This window comes from Cucurbita maxima, unplaced genomic scaffold (genome assembly GCF_002738345.1).
Source record: "Cucurbita maxima cultivar Rimu unplaced genomic scaffold, Cmax_1.0 Cma_Scf00065, whole genome shotgun sequence".
Lineage (NCBI taxonomy): Eukaryota > Viridiplantae > Streptophyta > Magnoliopsida > Cucurbitales > Cucurbitaceae > Cucurbita > Cucurbita maxima.
In genome coordinates, this window is record NW_019272081.1 from 14724 (window position 1) to 27770 (window position 13047).

The 13047-nt window shown below is 37.4% G+C and overlaps 4 non-coding genes across 4 annotated transcripts; all 4 read right to left on the reverse strand.

The window, feature by feature from the left end:
• Window positions 1-11797: 11797 nt before the first annotated feature.
• LOC111472135 lies at window positions 11798-11916 on the reverse strand. The gene has a single exon (XR_002715354.1). It is a non-coding gene; the product is annotated as a 5S ribosomal RNA (ribosomal RNA).
• Window positions 11917-12048: 132 nt separating this feature from the next.
• LOC111472119 lies at window positions 12049-12167 on the reverse strand. Its single transcript, XR_002715339.1, has one exon. It is a non-coding gene; the product is annotated as a 5S ribosomal RNA (ribosomal RNA).
• Window positions 12168-12562: 395 nt separating this feature from the next.
• On the reverse strand, window positions 12563-12681 carry LOC111472121. The gene has a single exon (XR_002715341.1). It is a non-coding gene; the product is annotated as a 5S ribosomal RNA (ribosomal RNA).
• Window positions 12682-12881: 200 nt separating this feature from the next.
• LOC111472132 lies at window positions 12882-13000 on the reverse strand. The gene has a single exon (XR_002715351.1). It is a non-coding gene; the product is annotated as a 5S ribosomal RNA (ribosomal RNA).
• Window positions 13001-13047: the final 47 nt, after the last annotated feature.

The window sequence follows — 13047 nt, forward strand, 5'->3', positions numbered from 1 at the left end:
TAAATGATAATGAAAATGGAAAGATGTTGGGACCTCATGCATGATGTGTACTCATGAATTGGGGGATACCCCTATTCCATCACGAGGGTACGGACGCGTACATCCAATGGCAGGACAACGATCGTTATGTTTTTCATAGCGTTGCTGTGACGGTTACTAGTTCTAACCGGGTGTTCGGCCTAGGGAGAGTCCCAGTGTATGCTCGCCCGACAAGTAAGGTGGCCCAACGGTGTGCGAACTGACTGGTGAGCCCATACCCGATATGGGTTGTGTGTATAGTATATGGTACACGTCCAAAATTATCCGTTAGTTAAAGAACCGTTAGTTAAGACCCTGAACTGATCATATTACTCGAAATTTAAGTAACGTTAAAATAACCTATTAAAGAAACTTTGCTACCTATCAAATTTTAATGTTGGGAATATTATAGCATGTTGAGTTTATATATGAAATTTGGTGATCATTGGATAAGGATAAGTAGGTAAACCAAGAAATAGTGTAAAATGACCATAATGCCCCCTAAGGTAATTTACGTTTGATGATGTGGTGAAGTTTGAAATCCATTGGAATTCGTTAAGTAGAAAATCCAAGAATTAGAGGTAAAATGACCAAAATTCTCCCAGGACTATTATGATAATTCAAGGTCATACGCCTTTCAAATAACTTGCTACTTTTTATAAGGACTATTCCTAAGGACAAGAAGCTATGTTCAAGAGTTGAAGTTGATTAGAGCACGCTTGGAACCTAAACCAAGATAAAACCTAAGAAACGCCTAAAGAAAACATCTCAAGATTCAAGACCCTTCTAGAACTCTCGATGAATTCATTATGAATGTATGATTTTCTAGAATAATTTAGGCTAGCTATTATAATGGGTTCATATAATTATGAATGGATGTTACAACTTATGCCTCAAGGAATTAAGAACCCTAAAAACTTACATGGTTAATAACCACGAACAATATCACACAAGCTCTACAATTACAAAGTAAGAAGAATGCTAGGTACCAATCAAGAATAAGGGACCAAGGTTCTCAGACACAAAAACTCAAGAATGCTAGGTAATACTATAATCATGTCTAGAGTGACACATGAACTCTCACCACGCGGTGATTTCTGAGGCCCAAGTTTTCCTCTTCTAGGTGGGATGCCTTGCACCATGTTTCCTTGCAGGATATCATGTTTGGCCTCACGTTTCCCTCACCTAGATGAGATGCCTTGCACCATGTTATGGGTACCCAAAGATTTGTACGATGCCATGTTCATATATGTACCGATCACGTGACCATTATGGTCTATCATGGGAAGTAGTCTAGAGCCACGATGGAATAAGAAGAGAGTAAGTTACCTTAGCCAAGAATCTAGAACCTCCTAAGACCTCCCATGGTACAACATGCTCATGACTTAGACTACGCTGCTTGGAACGCATGAAGCCTTAAGCATAAGTTTTCAAACTATGCCGCTAGGAACACATGAAGCCTTGGACATATGTTTTAAGACTATATCGAACGACAAGCCCTAAGATGCAGGTTCAGACTACGTCGCTTGGAACACATGAAGCATTGGACGTAGGTTAAGACAGTGTCACTCGGAAAGCATGAAGCCTTGGACACATGTTGTCACGTACATGGCTAGTGCTGTAAATTCTAGGAGGAGTGCCTTGAAGAAAGAAACAATAATAGAACAAGAGCCTAGAAAGTACCAAGAACAAGACAAACATCAAGGAGTGGAACATGAATCAAGATTCAAGTTCTAAGGATAAGAACCAAGAACCAAGAACCAAGAACCATAGTACTAAGGCCCTTATAGTTGCACAATCGTTGGCCCCGAAGGAGGATGAATTATGAGATCCCACATATATTGGAGAGAGGAGAGAGTGCTAGCGAGGATGCTGAACACTGAAGGAGGGTGGATTGTTAGATCCCACACTCATTGGAGAGGGTAACGAAACATTCTTTATAAGGTTGTGAAAACTACTCCCTAGAAGACACGTTTTAAAAACTTGAGGGGTCCCAAATGGGAAAGCCCAAAGAGAATTAGACTGTTACAAATGGTATCAGAGCAAGACATCGGGCATTATGCCAGTGAAAATGTTGAGCCCCAAAGATGAGTGGATTGTGAGATCCCACATCGATTGGAGAGAGGAACGAGTGTTAGCGAGGATGTTGGGCCCCGAAGGGGATGAATTGTGAGATCCCATTTCGATTAGAGAGAGGAACAAGTGTCAGCGAGGATGCTAGATTCTGAAAGGGGATAGATTATGAGATCTCATTTTGATTAGAGAGAGAAACGAGTGCCAGCCAGAACGTGGGGCCCTAAAGGGGGGTTGATTGTGAGATCCTACATCGATTGAAGAGAGGAACGAGTGCTAGTGAGGATGCTGGGCCCCAAAGGAGGGTGCATTATGAGATCTCACATTCGTTGGAGATGGAAACAATACATTCTTTATAAGGGTGTGAAATCCTTTTTTTAATAAGGGTGTGAAAACCTTTTTCTATTCGTAGTAGACGCATTTTAAAAACCTTGAGGGGAAGCCCAAAAGGGAAAGCCCAAAAGGGAAAGCCTAAAAAGGACAATATCTGCTAGCGTTGAGCTTGAACTATTATATATACTAAGTTAATACGAAGGTTAGTCTATGGCCCTCTAATAAGTATATGTAACGACCTGAAATTTAAGGTCGCTACTATATACTATACCATAAACATTGAATGCAGAAGAATTTATTTAAATTTCATAAAACATAGCATTTATCTTAAAACACAGCATATGGCTTTAGTATTTAAAGAAATACTCAGTAAGTGACCCCACTATTGGGGTTAAATGCAACAATCACATGCAATGAGATGATAGGACTTATCTTTCATTCCATTCTCCTTACGGTGCTGTCCTAACGAGTAACTTTGGACGTGTACCATATACTCTACACAAAGCCCATACGTGCGAGTATGGACTCACTAGCTAGTTCGCACACCGCTGGGCCAATTTCCTTATCCGGTGGGCATACTCTGGGAGCCCCTTATGCCGGACACCTGTTAGAACTAGTAACCGTCACGACAGCACTATGCAAAGCATAACGATAGTTGTTCTGCCATTGGATGTACGCACCATACCCTCGTGATGGGATAGGGGTATCCCCCAAATGCATGAGCACACATAATGCATGAGGTCCCAAAACTTTTCCATTTTCATTATCATTTAATACAACCCCGCTAGCATTAAGTACCTATCATATCATTTTTCATATCATTTCAGATATCATTCATCATTCATATCATATCATTTTTAATTCTTCAGTTCTCAAATCATACATAATTATAACGGGATAAATGGAAATTAATTATAAAAATTATTCATCATTCATATCATATCATTTCGTGTCTATTTATAAAAATTATTTTGAAATCTAGACATCATCAAATTAGAATGCACGTAGGAGATGAATGGAAAACAACTTTCAATATTAAGTTTGGATTGTATGAATGGCTTGTTATGCCTTGTAGGTTAACTAATGCTTCTAGTAAACCTATGCGCTTAATATATAATGTTTTGAGAAAATATATGAGAAAACATGTTGTTGTTTATATTGATGATATTATAATTTATTTGAAGATTTTGCTTAAGCATGTGGAACATGTTAAATTAGTTTTGATTACACATAGAAAAGAGAAATTTAATTTTAGTAAGGGTAGTTTTGCATGGAAAAAGTTCACTCTATTGGCTTCATAGTTGGTAAAAATAGAGTAGCTTTGGATAGAGACAAAGTTAAATTCATTATGGATTTGCCAACACCAAAAAGTGCACGTAAATTTCGGAGTTCTCATGAGTTAGCTAACCTCTATAAGAGATTTATAAATGATTTTAGAACCATAACTCAACTATTGAATGACTTAGTGAAAAAGAATGCATCCAATTTTTATTTTAAATGAGAATAAATACAAGAGAATGCATCCAATTTTCTTATCTTAGGAAGAAATTAAGCAAACCATTATTTGTTTTGGCTAGCTTTGATAAAACTATTGAAGTTGAATGTGAAGTATGTGGTTTGGGCACAAGTGTTGTTTTAATTCAAGATGGAAAGCACTTAATATATTTTAGTGAAAAACTAAATGGGCCAACATTGAAATATACTACCTATTATAAAGAATTATTTGCTTTAGTTCATATATTGCATGTGTGGCAACACTACTTATGGCCTAGAGAATTTGTGATCCACTTTGATCATGAAAACTTGAAGTATGTGAAGGGTCAAACGCAAACTGAACCGTAGACATGCAAAGTGGGTGGAATTTATGGAAACATTTTCGTATGTCATCAAGTATAAGCAAGGTAAGGATAATACAGTAGCTCATGTGTTATCTAAAAGGTATGATCTCTTTACTTCTCTTACTGAAAAATTCTTGAAGTTGAGCATAATATTGAATTATATAGAGATGACCAAGACTTTAGAACTATTTATGCATCTTGTCCAAAAAAAAATGGTAGATGAGTATTATGTGTTTCATAATTTTTTAATTACTAAGAGTATGCTTTGTATTTCTAAATGCTCTATAAAAGATTTGTTTTTGAGAGAAGCATATGGTGGTGCCTTAATGGGACATCTTAGGATTAATAAAGTTTATAAAATGTTGCATAAACACTTTTGTTGGCCGAGATGAAGCATGTGGCAGATAGATTTATGGATGATGCAAAACATGCTGCTAACTTATTCTTTAAGAAAGTAGTTTATGGATTTACTACACTTCATTTGCTTCCTATTTCTACTAATTTCCTTCTAATATTTTTGTGAGTGAAGCATTTAGATTTGATCAAAACATTTCAAAAGGAGTGACGGAAAGAAGGTGATGATTTTTTCTGATTCGAGGACGAATCCTTCAGAAGAGGAGGAAGATGATAAGAATCACTGTGTACACTTCATTTGCTTCCTATTCCTACTAATTTCCTTCTAATATTTTTGTGAGTGAAGCATTTAGATTTGATCAAAAAATTTCAAAAGGAGGGGACTGAAAGAAGGTGATGATTTTTTCTGATTCGAGGACGAATCCTTCTGAAGAGGGGGAAGATGATAAGAATCACGGTGTACACTTCATTTGCTTCCTATTCCTACTAATTTTCTTCTAATATTTTTGTGAGTGAAGCATTAAAGTTTTATCAAAACATTTCAAAAGAAGGTGACTGAAAGAAGGTGATGATTTTTTCTGATTCGAGTACGAATCCTTCTGAAGAGGGGGAAGATGATAAGAATCACGGTGTTCCAAATAGACCAATTGCCAAGAAGATTCAAAAAATCGAGGACGAATCCTTCTGAAGAGAGGGAAGATGATAAGAATCACGGTGTTCCAAATGGACCAATTGCCGAGAAGATTCAAAAAAATGTAAGATTCAAAAAAATATGTCGACAACAGGATTTGAACCTACGCGCAAAAAGCTCAATTAATTTTAAATCTATTGCATTAACCACTCAAGCACATCAACATTTGTTAGAAAAATTTATGTTTAATTTCATAAATTATGTAAAAGTCAAATGGTCAATTTGACTTATTCTTTGTGGAGATTAAAGGGGATCGAGAATAAATCCCGTCCACAAACATATCGGGATTGAATTCTGGCCACAAACGTCTTTTGTCGGGAGACTATAAATACCCACAATATGTTATCTAAAAAATAGATTCGCTGATGAATGTAATTCAGATCTCAAATTAAGACGTTTTCCTTAGGAATTCGAGCATCATATTTGTCATTTCTAAGTTTCAAGCAATTCTTGTGGTAGAATTGCATCCGAGTCATTCAATCAAGCCTTGATCAAGTTAGATTGTGGAGTGACTCAATTTAGAACAAGGTTCCAAGTCTTGCTTCTAGATCTTCGATCGTAAGAGGTAATCTAATTCTAGCCTTATCTCTTGGTTGATCCAAATTTCGCATAAGGAGGTATTAATTACTTTGATTCAAGGGTTCTTGCTAAAATAAAAGCTTGGATCGTTGGGCTGAGGATTAGGGTTGCCTTATCAATGTCTATAAAATTGATTTTCCAAGGGAATTTCTACATTCTACTTCCGATGTTTCTCACTTGAGTTCTTTTGATGTAGGTTATGATTTTCCTGATTGGAGTACAAATTCTTTTGAAGAGAGGAAAGATGATAGAGAGCATGATGTTCCAAATGTTTCAACTAGACCAATTACACGTCCAAGACCAAGAAGATTCAACAAACATTCATTCTTCATCTACAAAATTGGATAGCCTCGATTCAACCTCCATTTCATATGTTACAAGCTATTTGATTAAAGAAAAAATATTTGGAGGTTCGAGGGTGAGTAATTGCACGGTTGAAGTAGAGAACGAAGTTGTTATAAATAGTAGTAGTGATAATTTATTTGAGAACTTTATTTAGTACTTTAATTCTATAACTTGTTGTAGTGGGAAAAAAAATGTGGGAAATTAATTGTCAAAGTGGCCATTACTTGTTTTTTTTTTTTTTCGTGGAGATTTAAACGATAATGGAGTAACTTACCAATCATGGCCACTAACTTATTTAGTTGGCATTTGAAGAGTTGAAAGTTTCTTTTGTGGAGAAACTATAAAAGTAGATTTTGAATAAAAGTAATCACTCAAGTTCAAGACTTTAACTTAAGAAATTTTAGTATTCTCTTTGTCATTTCCCAGTTTCATGCAATTCATATGGTAGATTGCATCGACTCATTCATGATTAAGTTGAATTGTGAAGTGACTCAATTTAGAACAAGGTTTGAAATCTTTCTTCTAGATCTTTGATTTTAAGAGGTTATCTACTTTTACGCTTATCTCTTGGTTGATCCAAATTTTATATAAAGAGGTGTTAATTTCTTTGATTCAAGGGTTCTTGCTTCAAAAAAAGCTTGGATCATTTGGCTGAGGATTAATATTGTCTTATCACCCACGTTTCAAAGTCCGCTCCCATCCATGACCAACTCCTAGTTACCGAAAAACAATGTAAACATGAAGTGAGTAAAAAGTTATTAAGTAACATACTTATAGGCTCTTAATGACAACCTTAAGTTACGATGTTATCTCTTATTGAGTTTTCATGGGCTTGGCACTTAGAGCTTATATTTTTACATGTTGCCTTCTCATCCTAAAAACTTTTCCATAAATTAACCTTTAGTTCTCTTCCTGTGACCACATGAGTGGGGCTATCATGGTCGTGTCATCTTTCTAGTGAATTCTGATGCAGTGCATTTCAACTAAGTGAGGAAAATAGGAGGTCCTCCTTATCCTAATCATGATACATAGTGTATGGCATCCCACATCAAAGATGAATAGGGGCATTGTCGCACACCACATGATGGGAGATAACTGTCACTTTTGGGTATAAATCCTAGCTATTTATTTACCATGTTATTCAATTGATCTTAGGTATATTCTTGGAACACGGTCTATAAAAGAACATAAGCTTATACATTATATCATGGAGTAGCATCAGCATCACAACTCATTAGTTTTAACTTAGGTACACAATAAAAGGCAACCAAATGTGATCCCATGGGTGTGAAAACTTACTAGTAACTTGATAAATCCCTTTCAAGGTTGTGTATAAAGTTCCACGTTACTTAGGTGTCTTAAAAGTGGTAAAAGGAGGTTATTTTGGGTGGAGGGCATTATAGTTATTTTACACCTATGTGTGAATTCTCTGTGGATCGATATGCTTCCTATATGTTATGTATATGTTATAATATGTGAATTGTATGATAATAGTTCCTGTACGATGTGTTCAAGGATATGTTTGAGATAGGATACAAGAAGAATGCACAAAACGAAATGTAACGATAGGAGTAAAATACGTTCACGAAACGTTAATGCTAGGTTACATACCGGAGTGATATGGATAAGAGAGATTGATGGAAGAATACGGTTAGGTTACGGGTAGAAAGGGATAGGTTTGTGATAGATTGATAGAACGATAGCGTTATGTTAAGTTCTTGTGATAATATGACTAAGGTACGTTCATGTAATGATATGACTGTGATAGGTATAAGAACGTTAAGGCTATGATAAGTTAGAGAAGGATATGACTATGAAGTGTTTACGTTATTACTTATTTATGATATGATACATTGTGATGCAATATCTCAAGGTATGATGTGTATATGATGAAATGTTATGTTAAAAGCATAGAACGTTATGTTAGGTCTCTTAAATTGCGTGTATACAGCATGATATGAATGATATGAAATTACGATAAATGACATGAAATATAACCCCGTTAGAATTATGTATGATTTGAGAACGGAAGAATGAGAAACGATATGATATGAATGATGAACGATATCTGAAACAATATGAAAATGATATGATATGTACTTAATGCTAGCGGGGTTGTATTAAAGGATAATGAAATTGTATAAGTAGTGGGGACCTCATGCATTATGTGTGTTCATGCATTTGGGGGATACCCTTATCCCATCACGAGGGTACGGACGCGTACATCCAATGGCAGGACAATGATTGTTATGCTTTGCATAGCGCTGCCATGACGGTTACTAGTTTTAACAGGTCCAGCATAAGGGGCTCCCAGAGTATGCCCACAAGATAAGGAAAGTGGCCCAGCGGTGTGCGAACTAGCTTGGTATGGGCTGTGTGTAGAGTATGTAGTACACGTCCACGATTACCCGTTAGGACAACACCGTAGGGAAAATGAAACGAAACGAAACGAAAGATAGGTCCCATCATTTCATTGCATTTGATTGTTATATTTAACCCCAATAGTGAGGTCACTTACTGAGTGTTTCTTTAAATACTCAAGCCATGTGCTACTACATTCTTCAGGTTAAGGCATGGCATTTCTGTACGGCTAACGATGGCATCGCAACTCGAAATCATGGCACCTGCATAGGATAATGGTATTTATTTTCTTAGACTTAGGCTAGAATAGGATGTTTTAAACTTAAAACGCTTATTTATTTTATTTTGGGTCTTTTGTTGTATCATTTTAAAGATGTTTTCGAAACACGTAAGTCCATGGCTGTGTTTTAAGTTAAACGTTATGTTTTATGGAATTTAAATGAAGGCTTCCGCATTCAATGTTTATTGTACGTATATAGTAGCGACCTTAAATTAAGTAGAAATTTTTGGATCGTTATAGTTGGTATCAGAGCCCTAGGTTATAGATCTTGTAGACTAGCTTACGATGTTGGCTTGGCATGTTCCATGGTCCCACCGTCGGTGCCTTGTCTCCGCCAGGTATGTCTTGCGTAAGATAAGAAAATGACATGTTGTTATTATTTGGTAATTATAAAATATAACTCATAATTGGACTTTTACTCTATTGATTGTATTATAATTTACTGCATTCATGTTAGGTTAATTCTATATTTATTATAATTTAGAATACGTTATGTTTTACCTTGCATGGAATGTGAATGTATAATTGTTATATTGATGATGTTTAGATTTACTGAGATTGTTGCTGTGAATGAGTAGTTATAGTTTTAAGCTACTAAATGTTAGTGTATGCGTGAAAATGATTTTGCTAAGCAAGATCATATGTTTTAGTTAGACGTCTTAAACATAGATAAACTACACAGTCTTATGAACATAGAGATGAGAATGAATGTACCAATGTATAGAGTAAGTAGTTTCAAATAGAATTAAATGACCTAAGAAGCTTGATAGATGTCAATATCTTATAGTATACTATAGATATTAAAAGTGGTAGTGTCTGAAAGAAAATTCTATAACTTTGATTTAGGTAAAGATGAAATTAAAGTGTTAGTAAGAAAAAAAATTGAGTTAGACCATAAAAGTTTAAAACATGTATACTTAAATTGATTGGTAAATGATAAAAGTGTCTTTAATGGAAGATGAGCTTTGGAATTACTTAGATGTAGAAAACTTTCCTCCTTCAATCGTGGTAGCAGCATTTGTCCCATCATGTTCGCCATCGGCTCTGATATCAATTTGTTGAAATAAAATTTGCTCTAATACCAATTTTTAGAAAATAAAAGCCGCTCTGATACCGACTTGTAAAAAATGGACATTCACTCTGAAACTAACTCGTTTAGAAAACTTTGAAGGGGGTGTCGAGAGGGGAGAGACAAGGAGACAGACTTCTCAAAAGTCTTTTTCGATTTCATAGAACTTTAACTCTTTCTTCTTTTTCTCTTTTTGCTTCTTTTTGCTCTATTATGACTCTACTTGCTCTAATATTACAATGATAAGTAAAGCCTATTTACAAGTTTTCTAGCCATAACTATCCCACGTTTTCTTTACATGTTTTCTCACCCATATACTACTCATTTCCTAAAATAAGTATGGCTTTTTTACTCAATTTAAAAACTGTTTTTTTTCCTCTCTCTTTCATTTAAGTTTATTTCCAACAAATATGTCATGCAGTTTATCTTCTAAACTATTTATTGGCAAAGACGATTGATACTCGCACTATAACGACCCAAGAAAAAGGAAAAAAAAAAAAGAGAAACTCAATCGTTGGAAAACTCGTGAGTTTTCTAGCGACCGCCGAGTTTCGTGGACCCCACGCGAAATGATAGCCACACCTCACTCAACCTTCAACCCACAACTGCCAGAATCGATCAAAATACCTGCAAACAGAGAAAAAAAAGAAAATACGAGAGCGAGAGAGAGATTTCGGATAACTTCGGCGAGTTTTCAATTTCTCCGACGAGTCCAAAACCACCCGAAAATCGACGTCAAACGCTCAGTTACCACCATGAGAATAATCCCTAACGAAAGTACAATAACTCAAGGTATGTTTTGTGCTTTTTCGTAAGCGCCATCGTCGGTAACCGAGGTCAAAAAATTGTAAACATTCTTAGATGTATGGTTTTAGGAACTTTTAGGCCACTAAACTTCGAAGAAGGAAAGAAAGAAGATAAATGAAGAGGAAAAGGAAGAAAGAGAACCGATATTAACAACGAAAACGCCTGTTAGATAATAGCTATGGTTTTATTCCTTAAATTTCGTTAGTTGTTTTTTACTTTTCAACATCTGAATTAACGCTCCCGGTTTAATGGAAAAGCATATTTTTTGCTGGCCATTTTGACCAACTTTTTGGGGGCAAGGTTTATGCCACTACTGCTAAATCTAGGATAGGTTTGTTATTGAACTAAGTGAAACTAAATCAAATAATAACCATCCGTTCTTCAGCAAATATTTCTCTCCCTTTCTTTTTTCGTTATTTTTTTCCTCGAAGAAGTTGTCCTTCAGCCGATTTTTACACGTCGATGTTTTCCTCACTATTGCTAGAAGTCAACAACGTTGCTGGTAAGGAAGACAAGATCCACAGATCCGGGTCAACCCGAACCCAAAATCTGAGAGAGCTAGCCCGACTTCTTTCCCCTCGGCCTCTACCTTCTGCCCAAACCTCAATCCAGCCCAGAAGCCACGGTTCAGCCCCATCGCCGTAGAATCGACTTGGGAGGGAATCAAATCTAGTTCGGTTGGTGTGCAGCGAGTGCGGGAATCAAACATCGAGCAGCTGCGGGCTCACCAACAGCATAACCACTCTCGGGTCCTCAACACGGGGGCAACAGCATCACCAAGAGCACCGACGATGGGTCCTCGACACAGGGGCAACAAACCATATGACCGAGTGATATGAACCAAGAGACATCAATCATACAAGATGCTTCAATGAAGATGTGAAGAAAATATTGTTGAAATTATCAAAAGATATTTCAATTCATGCCACATTGAAGATGCCTTTAACGCATGCGGGGCGGCATGATCGAAACGCGATGGGCGTGAGTGGGGGAGGTTCTCATTTGTAGAGAAAGGAAGAAAAGAACTTGGAGAAATTGAAAGAAAAAAAGGTGTGCAACACGAGGACTTCCCAAGTGGTCACCCAACTTAGTACTACTCTAGCCCAAGAACGATCGACTGCAGAGTTCTAATGGGATCCGGTGCATTAGTACTGGTATGATCGCACCCGACATGTCATGCGCACAAATTGGATTTAACGCATGTGGGGCGGCATGATCGAACCGCGAAGGGCGTAAGTGGGCGAGGTTCCCATTTGTAGAGAAAGAAACAAAAAAACTCGGAGAAATTGAAATGAAAAAAGGGGTGCAACACGAGGACTTCCCAAGTGGTCACCCAACTTAGTACTACTCTCGCCCAAGCACGCTTCATTGCAGAGTTCTGATGGGATCTGGTGCAATAGTGCTGGTATGATCGCACCCGACATGGCATGCGCACAAAATCGGATTTAACGCATGCGGGGCGGCATGATCGAAACGCGATGGGCGTGAGCAGGGAGGTTCTTATTTGTAGTGAAAGGAAGAAAAAACCGGGAGACATTGAAATAAAAAAAGGGGTGCAACACGAGGACTTCCCAAGTGGCCACCAAAGATATCTTTTTTTGTATCATTTCCAAAAAAGTTGATAGCTTAACTGCGGAGTTCTGATGGGATCTGGTGCATTAGTGCTGGTATGATTGCACCCGACATTGCATGCGCACAAAATCGGATTTAACGCATGCGGGGCGGCATGATCGAAACGCGATGGGCTTGAGCAGGAGAGGTTCTCATTTGTGGTGAAAGGAAGAAAAGAACCGGGAGACATTGAAATAAAAAAAGGGGTGCAACACGAGGACTTCCCAAGTGGTCACCCAACTTAGTACNACTCTCGCCTAAACACGCTTGACTGCGGAGTTCTAATGAGATCCGGTGCATTAGTGCTGGTATGATCGCACCCGACATGTCATGCGCATAAAATCGGATTTAACGCATGCGGGGCGGCATGATCGAAACGCGATGGGCGTGAGCGGGGGAGGTTCTCATTTGTGGTGAAAGGAAGAAAAGAACCGGGAGACATTGAAATAAAAAAAGGGGTGCAACAGGTTCTCATTTGTGGTGAAAGGAAGAAAAGAACCGGGAGACATTGAAATAAAAAAAGGGGTGCAACATGAGGACTTCCCAAGTAGTCACCCAATTTAGTACTGCTCTCGCCCGAACACGCTTAGCTGCAGAGTTCTGATGGGATCCGGTTCATTAGTGTTGGTATGATCGCACCCAACATGTCATGCGCACAAAATAATATTAAATGCATGCGGGGCGGCAT